General features: G+C 37.5%; 1 pseudogene across 2 annotated transcripts; it reads left to right on the forward strand.

The window, feature by feature from the left end:
• Nucleotides 1-3,689: 3,689 nt before the first annotated feature.
• Nucleotides 3,690-9,465, forward strand: LOC149004010 (scarecrow-like protein 21 pseudogene; annotated as a pseudogene). Of its 2 annotated transcripts, XR_016175445.1 has the most exons (4): nucleotides 3,690-4,229; nucleotides 4,326-4,523; nucleotides 4,710-4,822; nucleotides 6,926-9,465. The product of XR_016175445.1 is annotated as a scarecrow-like protein 21 pseudogene, transcript variant X2 (transcript). The 2 variants fall into 2 exon arrangements; XR_016175444.1 differs by lacking the exon at nucleotides 4,710-4,822.
• The last annotated feature ends 567 nt before the right edge of the window (nucleotides 9,466-10,032 follow it).

Consider the following 10,032-nt stretch of genomic DNA (forward strand, 5'->3'; position numbering starts at 1 on the left):
TCTTAATGTCATCAGGCTTGGAATCCATTTTGCTGTATTGAGTGAGGCAAGACTTTCTGATTCTTGATTACCATTTTGCATGGTTAATAACATTTAGTCTGGTGTACAGCTGATTGAGAAACAGGTGTGAGCATGGCCAGGTGGGTGTGTTAAGTTTCTTAGTCCTTTCGTATTGGGTTGTATGATGTTTGACAGTGAGTTCTATCTTTTTCTTGGAAGTGAAATTAGAGCTATACAAGGGAGAGGGATTGGGCAATTGCTAGGAAATTGAGTATGGAGATAGTTCATAAATTGGGCTTCAAGGAGTTCATAGTGGTTTGGTTTGAGAATAACCTTGTTAGTTTTCATCTAGTGGTTGCTTATCTGATTCAACAGAACACTTTTGGCAACTTCGTAGGAAAATGGCTTGTGCCTTCCACTTCAGTATACAAATTAGCGATGTGCAGATAAAAGCATTGAAAAGTATATGAGATGTTATCCAGAGGAAAGATTTTACAACAGAACAAATGGGGAAAATGACATCCTCTCTTCTCTTGGCCACCAACGATGATGCTAGAGTCAAAAACTCTTTGTTAATCTCTCTCGTTGTCATTTTCTCTCTTCCATTTTCCTGCAAGAAATCATGCTACTGCTGCAAGTGTGAATTTAGTCTTCTATATCATATCAGCCGTGTTGATGGATTTTAGTTTTGACCTATTGAGAGTGACCAATAAAAATATTTGTGTTGATTGATGTCATGATGTGTTTGGTAATTGGATTTTCTTTCGAAATCAACCTTGGCAACCCTGTAAAGATGGATGCGATGAATCTTCACCAAAAAAAATTCAGCATTGTAGATTTTTCGTCATGGCAAAAGAATATTATTGTATTCTTTTGGTATAGCGACCATTCTTAGACACAAAACCTCTTGACTTTGGTGCCTGAAGACAAGGTGATCATCACTCATGTTAAGGTATTTGTGTCCAGTATATACTCTTGATAACCAGCGTTCAACTGGTTAATGTCAGATTGAAACAGTTTTTATTGTGTACTATCATATCTCCCATTAATCTATATTTTCTTCATCAATTTAAAATGCATTTTGATTCAATGAAGAATTTTGACTTCTTCAAAAAGAAGAAAGATAGATAAATAGATTTGCTGGCGTGAATGTATCAGAAGTCAAGACAAATAGGTTGAGCATGGGTTTGCTTGTGGCGGCTTTGTTTGTCATTACTCATTTTCATAGGATTACGTTTTCCATAAACAAAAGTTTTGAAGCTTGTTCTTAGGTCATTGCTTCTTGATTATCGTTTTGAAGAGTCTTTATTTTTGTTTTTTGTTTTTTAATTCATTTGATGGATATTCTAGAAGCTATTCTGAAAATTTAAATCAAAATGACAAAGAAGCTTCTTCGAATTTGCTTGGTCCATGATGGCCTAATTTGTTGGGGAGCACATATTGACTTACTTTGTGAGTTGATCAACTCTTTTATTTTTTACAAATTTTTATCATGAAGGTTTTATCTGCTACTTTTATTTATTTATATTTTATTAAGTAACACATTTATGATATTAGAGATGTGCATTTTTCTTTCATTTAAGGCCTGAATAGAAGTGCAATATAAGTTACATCCATGAAACATACTTTGTTTAATGAAAACATATTGTCTCTATTGTTTCTCTTGTATACACAAAAATGCATATAAGACAATTTTGTTGGTAAAGATATTGTAAGGTAATGAATTTTTTTTTGGGGTAAAATATAAGATAGTGACAATTCTTAGAAATGACATAATTGTAAGTCACTTTCAAATTAATTTGAAAATCTATCTTTATTTGTGATATTTTTTTAAATACTTGTTGTCGATTTGTTTGTAATATTTGAGATAATTTAGTTCAATTGATTAGTAATTCTTTGGTGTGACCAAGGAAAGAAATTGGCGAGCGCCCGCACGGGCCGCCCTTTGGGGGGGGGGGGGGGGGGGGGGGGGGGGGGGGGGGGGTTTTTCCCCTTCCCCTAGTGATTTTGACAAGTAAATAAGAAAGATTAGTATCTTAACCTTATGATTTTCAAATTTAGAAAGCAAATTCAATCAAGTACTCTCATATTCATGCATGTATATTCATTTCAACTCACTTTGAATTTTCAATTTAATCCAACATGCTACATGGAGGACTTGAGCTGACTAAGAAATCTAATTTTCGTGCATGATCCACTGCAAATCATAAAGATTGAAAAACAGAATATAGAATTTTATTTTTGGTGAAACAGAATATAGAATCCACATAAAAAGAATCTAAATGAAAATGTTGACATAGTTCCCATATGGGGAATAGAAAATATATTCCAAGATTCATGATTTTGAATGGGTATGTTGATTGAAGTTAAGTCTAATTTACTGATAATCATGGTTTAAAACCATTTATAAGCATAAATTGTGTCTTTTCATAACTAAAATTTGAATAATCATTTACCACAAAAAATTGGACTATCAAAATTCATACATTTTATAACTTTCATACTCTTTAAAATTATTTCAACCAAAAAAATACTCTTTAAAATTATGCAATCCAGCGGTTACTTATGGGCATGCATGATCATGCATAAAATGTATTTATTATCTTTTATTGGTACAAGTACAAAATATCTTAATTGCCAGCCCAAATTTTTTTTATATCAAAACACCACTGAGAGGATCTAAAGAGGGGAATCTTAAGTACATGAAACTCTACTTATTCTCCAAATCCAACTACTACAAGTTTACTTTCTCTTCTTTTTTTAGTTCCTCAGGGGTGGGGTTTTGATGATTTTGATAATCTTGTATGCATTATAAACAATCATAATAGAGAATTATAGGGGTGTTTAAATATTAATTATGAAAACGAACCATGATGGTGATGGTTGATGGAGTTGAAAGGCAATAATAATTCATATGAAGAGTATTGAATAAATTATTGATATTAGGTCGAGCAGATCATATTGATATCAAGAATAGTTGATATTGATATATTGCCGATCTTGGATTGAACATCAACCAGCATCAGCATTGGATCAAAGGTAAATTCATAAAGACACTCATTTTTTTGTTACAGACAAAAATAGAGAATTCGAATTATTTACAATTTCTCTTCACCTTTTGTGGGAGGTACAGCAATACACATTGTCAAAGTTGAATCATATAAAGTCAGAATTGATCTTTTAAGTGAAATTCACCCAATGTGTACTGCTATCGAACTTTACTTTAATGGTACAAGGTTAATGTCCTATGAAATTCACCCACGAAAAGACTATACTAGTTTTACATTTATTTATCGTATATTTAGGAGGAAGGGTGACAAGGTGAGTTTGGATCCTTTTCTTAGGGGGTTCTCTCAATAATGTCCATTATTCAGATATAGCTAAATAGAATATTATAATTAAAAAACAAACATAAATTTAATAAAAAATATTAAAATATTTCACGTGGCTGAGTATAATAACTCAATGAGGGACTCGTTTGAAAGATAGGAGCCCAATTTTTGTTTTTTTTTGGGGGTGGGGGGAACCTCACTTGTATCAATATCCATAAAGCTGATTAGGGTATCAATTTGGATGAGAATTTAAAATTCATTAACTTTTCTAAAGATGAATTTTTTAAGCTATATAAAGATAATTCAATCGTGTATTTTGTTGCAGGATCCACACACCTCCCTCTCTCTCTCTCTCTCTTTTTCTTTATCTCCATTAGCAAGAAGTAAAGCAGAAGCTTCTCCCATACCAGAGATGTAGGGTTCCACGTGCCTTCTTACCTGGCCTTCTTCCCAGAAGGAAACCAGAACCTGACACAGAAATATCCAAATGGGTCAGTGTTCCAATTCCCACGTTGATAGCAATTTGCACTTCTAAGTTCTAACTTCTAAGAACCCTTTTCAATTCTCATTCTCCCTTCCTCGAATCCAGTCTCAAACCACCCCCAGAGAATCTCCTCTGTTCCACACAAGCCCACTGATTTCCCTGTGACCCATCAAATTGTTCTTCATTCTTCTTCCATTGACCGTTGATTTACCCATTTTTAAAAGAAAAAAAGGAAAATTCTAAAGAGGTGCCTTGTGCTTCTCTTCTCTCTCTTGATGTGGGTTTCATTATCAATTACAGTCACGTCAAAACGCGTAAGATTTTGATCTTGATATGACATCATCCATGTTTCCCCCTTTAGCCGATCATCTATACTCTACTGTACAGTTTTAATTCTACTCTACAACAACTGGGTAAGTACTGTAGAAGTTAAAAAGTTTTCATAAATGTTTCGTCGAATTAACTATAAATGTTTGGTCAAATAAGCCATCTTCGTCCACCTGTAACAGTTAAGGCATATAATTTGTAGAATCACAGAGGAGAGGATAAGACTTTCTCATTTTGTTCTTGCGGTTTGTTTGGCCATCTCCAAACGCGACAGCATCTCCAGTGATTCGCTTCTTCTTCACTTCGAATTCTCCAAAGACTCAACCCTTTACGATGAAGCTAAACGTCAACCCTTGAGAGTTCTCTTTCATGGAAAAGAGGTAGGTTGAAATCCCACTCGCTCCACTGATTTAAGATATGCATCTGATGAGTTCCCTTTGTTCTTGTGGTTACCTTTTTCTCTTTCTGCGTGGGCTGTGATATTCCTTGAAAAAGGACGATGCTTTATTTTCTGGGTTTCAGTGCTAAAGGAATCTCCTTCCGTCCTTAAATTAATCTCGTCACAGGGTTTCGTCTTTTTCATATATCCGAGAATTAGAGCGGTATTTGGATTTCTGCGTTTGAAGTTTCAGATGGGTTTGTGGGTTTTAATTTCTCGTTAACCACGGATCTGTGAGAGGTGAAGTCTTCTTTCGTTTCTTAATCTCTGATACTTTTTTTGCCCGTCTTGTTGTCTTCGGAATCCCGTTTGTGCTGGTTTATTAGAACTGTGTTTGCTTACATCCGCTTCCGCTCTTTCCTTATCTTTTGTTTTTTTCGAGGGGATCAATGATTTTGTGTTCGGAGTTTGAAAATTCAGTTTTGACTTTCAGGGTTATGAAATTGACATCTAACTTCTCTCAACTTTGTTCTACTACACAAAGAAAAGGGGTTTCTGGGGCAAATTGTGGGCGTAGTTTGTAATGTTGTTCACTTTTTTCTTTCTTTTGGGTTTAATCATCAAACTCCAGGGGAAATTAGGGTTTTGAACTGATGCCCCTTTTGAGAGTTTTCCTAGTTAATGAACGCTGCGGGTTGAAGCCTGGAATCCTTTCTTTTCTTTTCTACCCCATCAACTTTTCTTGCATCTGCAGTGAAATATTCTTCAGGAATTAGTTTTGCTCATGGTAGGAAATTGTGTTCGAGCACATCTTTTGGGGATCATGAGCTTCATCTTCCTCTAACTTGTCTTCTGTCTTCTTGCATATGAAGTGTCCGGTTAATTATTATGCCTGGCTATTTGTAAGCTCTTTTCACATGATATAAGCTATGGTTGTGAGACCTTTAATTTCGTTGCATAAGGCTGAAAACTGTTATTGTACCATTTAAAAACTTTCTGGATCTTGTTGGGTTTTAGGATAACTTTGAATTAATTGTGGGTTGTGAGATGATTATACGTTAACCTATCAAGTTGTGTGTAGCTTTGGTTTTTCCCCCTTCTTCGTGGGCCAGGTGGGATGGGTTATGTTACCTGATCTGCTGCCCCTCTGTGTTTATTCTGTTGAAGCTTACTGATGATTCCCAGACTGAGTTCTTAATCTTCTTTTAAGTTTACTGTTAATTAGTCAAACTATGAACGGTTATCTAAACATTTTTGTGTTCTAATTTTGCCGCGTATAATAACAAGTCCTCCTCCCCCTCTCCCCCCAAAGGGGAAAAAAATAAAAAATTTAGTCCTAAGTTGTATGGATATATTACCAGATCTGAGAGTTGATTTCTGCAAGCAGTCCTAAATAAAGGCAGTTATTTATGTTCTTTCTTAAACAATTCCAATTCTAATCCCTACCGATGAAATGGTTCCTGTTTAAAATGGTGTGTTAATGTGACTGGTTTTCCCCTTTGATCAACAACTTTGCACTAGAGTTCTATAACTTCCATAAGAAGAATATTTGATAAGTCTCCTGCCTTTCGAGAGTGTTAACCCCCTGGCTAATAAGCACTGCCCATTAGTTGATTAATATTGCAGTGGATACAGCTGAGCATTAAGAAATCTAGCCATTTAAGTTCTTTTTTTTTTGTGTGTGTGTGTGTGTGTGTGTGTGTGTGTGTGTGTGTGTGTGTGTTGGGGGAGGGGGGGATAAATAAACTACCATTACCAAGACCCCAAGAAGAGGGGAAAAGAATGTTCAACGAAAAAAGGAAAAAACAAAAGAGAGAGAAGGGGGGGGGGGAGCCGTAGTCATCAGGTAGGAGACTGGAGCATAGAGATAAGACCCTAGGAGACAACAATGAGTTTGTTCCTTGGAGTATCAGCAACAGGGAGACGATGGACTAACTGAAGTCTGGAAGATACATCAAAACAGACCTAATGATGAGTGATAAGATAATAGAATGGCCTCTCTCCGTTAAACAATTCTTGTTATGTCTCTTCTCTCTTCTTTGAGTTGGAAATCCAATATAAGCCTTTGGGTTCGTAGGTTTGGTTTTGGAGAGAGTAATGCGCTTAACCATTTTAGTAGACCTTCAATAGCCTGTTTCAAGGATGCTTTCTTCTGCCCTAAGCTTCTTCTCAACCTGATCAGGTGAAATATACTTCAATAGGAAGAATGACTACAACTCAGGAACCCTTTTTAGCTTGCTAGCCAAATTTTCTCTATTTTCCTCATGTTATTCTTTTCTCTTCCAACACTATACATCAAAGTAGAGGCCATAATTTGTAAGTCTGTACTTCTGTTTGTATTCTGTCTCTCTAGGCTTTTCTATAAACAGAATTTTATCTGAGATCTTTCCATCTTCATTGCAGATGATTTTCTTCAACTGTTCATTTGTGGTAGCACAATTTACCTGGAGTTGAAGAAAGAATGGAGGAGTTGCTGACTTTGATAGTTGCATCTTGTGGTTATAGCAGATTCGTTCCGTTACTTGTCGGGGAGACTCAATGACCATTTATTCGGTGTCCATTAATTCAGAAAGAGAGAGCAAATAGCCCACAACCTTTTAACTATGATGAATTCTCAATTAAGGTCTGCCAATAGTTCTGCCGGGAACAACTATCAATATTACAGTGGCTTTCCAATGGCTGGGCTAAGTCAATTGGAAGGTTATTCTTCAAGGCAGGCTTCCTTTCAACGTGGAAGTTCAAGCAGGCCAGATAGGATGTACTATCAGCCTGTGCAAGAGGTTGATGAGAATTATTTTTCATCTCTTGATTTCCCAATTTTAGATCACACCCTATGCTCTGATAATGGCAGGCATTTGAATAAAATTCCTGGTGACAGTTTGCAAGAACATAATTGCACCTTGGAGTCATCCTCGGCAACTGGCAGTTACAATGTTTACAACTCCCCATCTAACGTCAGCTTCTCATCTAATGGGAGTCCTGTGTCACAGCAAGAATCTCATTCATACCCATCAGACTCTCATCATTCCCCCGAAAATAACTATGGGTCACCAATAAGTGGGTCATGCATAACAGAAGATGTCAATGACTTGAAACACAAGCTAAGAGAACTTGAAACTGTAATGCTTGGAGATATTGGGGACAGCTCTGATAGCAACTTTGACGGAGTAACCCAAGACCCACATCCAGAGAGAGGGAGACAAATCCTGGAGATGATTAATAGAGGGGACCTGAAAGAGGTACTTATTGCCTGTGCAAGAGCCGTATCAGAGAATGAACGTTTGACTGCAGAATGGTTGATTGCTGAGTTAAGGAAGATGGTCTCGGTTTCTGGGGAGCCAATCCAGCGCCTGGGAGCTTACATGATGGAAGGGATTGTTGCAAGGTTGGCCCACTCAGGGAGCTCCATTTACAAGACCCTAAAGTGTAGAGAGCCCGCTAGTGATGAGCTTCTCTCGTACATGCACCTGTTATATGAGGTCTGCCCATACTTCAAGTTTGGATATTTGTCTGCCAATGGTGCTATTGCAGAAGCTTTGAAGGATGAAAACAGAATACACATTATTGACTTCCAGATTGCGCAAGGTAGCCAGTGGATCACTCTTATCCGGGCTCTTGCAGCTCGGCCTTGTGGTCCCCCACAGATCCGCATCACTGGTATAGATGATTCCCAATCAGCTCATGCTCGGGGAGGAGGACTTCAGATTGTGGGCCAGAGATTGTCAATGCTTGCTGAGTCTTGCAATGTTCCCTTTCATTTCCATGCAGCTGCCATATCTGGATGTGATGTTGAGTATGAAAATCTTGGTGTTCATCCTGGGGAAGCTATAGCTGTGAACTTTCCATACATGTTACACCACATGCCAGATGAGAGTGTGGGAACTGAGAACCACCGTGACCGGCTGCTGAGATTGGTTAAGGGGTTGTCGCCCAAGGTGGTGACACTTGTGGAGCAAGAATCAAACACCAATACTTCTCCCTTCTTCCCCCGATTCCTTGAGACTCTGAGCTATTATACAGCTATGTTTGAGTCAATTGATGTCAAGCTCCCAAGGGACCACAAGGAACGTATCAATGTTGAGCAGCAATGTGTGGCACGTGATGTGGTGAACATCATAGCTTGTGAAGGTGCCGAGAGAGTCGAGCGGCATGAGCTGCATGGGAAGTGGAGGTCACGGTTGACGATGGCTGGGTTTACTCCGTACCCATTGAACTCATCTGTGAATGCTGCTATCAAGTCCCTGCTGGAAAACTATAATGAGAATTATAGACTAGAGGAGAAAGATGGTGTTCTTTATCTTGGCTGGAGGAACAGAATTATGGTTTCATCTAGTGCGTGGACATGAATATTGTATCTAACAGATGACTTCTGCTTTGCAGTCCTGTGTATAGGCAGCCCCAGTAAAATCTGAAATTATGTTTACTGGATTATGAACATGGATGGAATTAGATTGTCTCTTTTCAGTGGAGGTTAGTAATCCATGTTAACTCTTCCTGGAAAGCCATCTCCTATGGTTGCAACTTGTGATCTGAAATCTTGTTACAGCACACTAGCATTTGTATCTTATTTCCTGTTTGGTTTTAAAGGCAGGGCCACTGACTTGTACCCTTTCTGCTGAAGACAGCCCTGCATTTCTCAACTCATGTAAACACTAAGTGAGCTTGGGTAGGGTTAGTAAACTACCTGCACTGTTATGGATTAAGGTCAGGATCTTACTTTTAACTTGGCTCTTTGCTCTGTTTGCATAAGCAAAACGACATAAAAGTTTGTGGTTCTCGTTGGATGAGTGTGCCTCTTTAAGTTCATGGAGTGAAATGACAGCACTGTGCACAAAAAGCAAAATTATTCTCTTTTGTTGCTTTTTTTATATTTTTTGGCTCTATTATTGGCTTTTTGGCAAACGCACAAATCACACTTCTGAGTAGAAAACTCTTTCCTGAAACTTTACACGAGAAAAACAAGAGCAATAGCTAGAAGCAACATAAAGCATGAGCTCTATGGGCCCTCGCCAACCTTGTGTTTTGCTTTCATTTCTACTAAAGAAATTTTTTCTTTTGCTTTTTTGTTTCCTCTCCTTTTTTTAATGATCGTAACAGATGCATTACATGTCGTTATTCGTCCTGGCAGTAGTTGTCTAAAACTCTCTTAGCCAGAGAAACAAACCAACTTTTCACAACTATCAAACAGAAAATGTTAAAGATCATTTGCGCAAGTAACAACAGAGTCATATCTCATATCCAAATCGTCTAATGGTTGATAAGTTAACACTTCATAAAGAGGAATTGTAAACCTCTATTAGCATACGGACTTTGCTTGTAATCTCAAATTTGTCTAGTTTTAATACGGTAGAAGGATGCGAGGGGAGTAGAATCCTCTAATCTGAATCATGTCTAAAGAGATTGATTTTCAAAATTTATCATCATTTTTATGATTTCAAGAATCGAATGGGTTGAATGAGCCATTTCTTTTAAAAACTGGTGACAACCATCCAAGATACTTCTGAAAGACC

The sequence above is a fragment of the Hakea prostrata genome, chromosome 9, assembly GCF_041222555.1.
Source record: "Hakea prostrata isolate BN-2017 chromosome 9, UWA_Hpros_2, whole genome shotgun sequence".
NCBI classification, from domain to species: Eukaryota; Viridiplantae; Streptophyta; class Magnoliopsida; order Proteales; family Proteaceae; genus Hakea; species Hakea prostrata.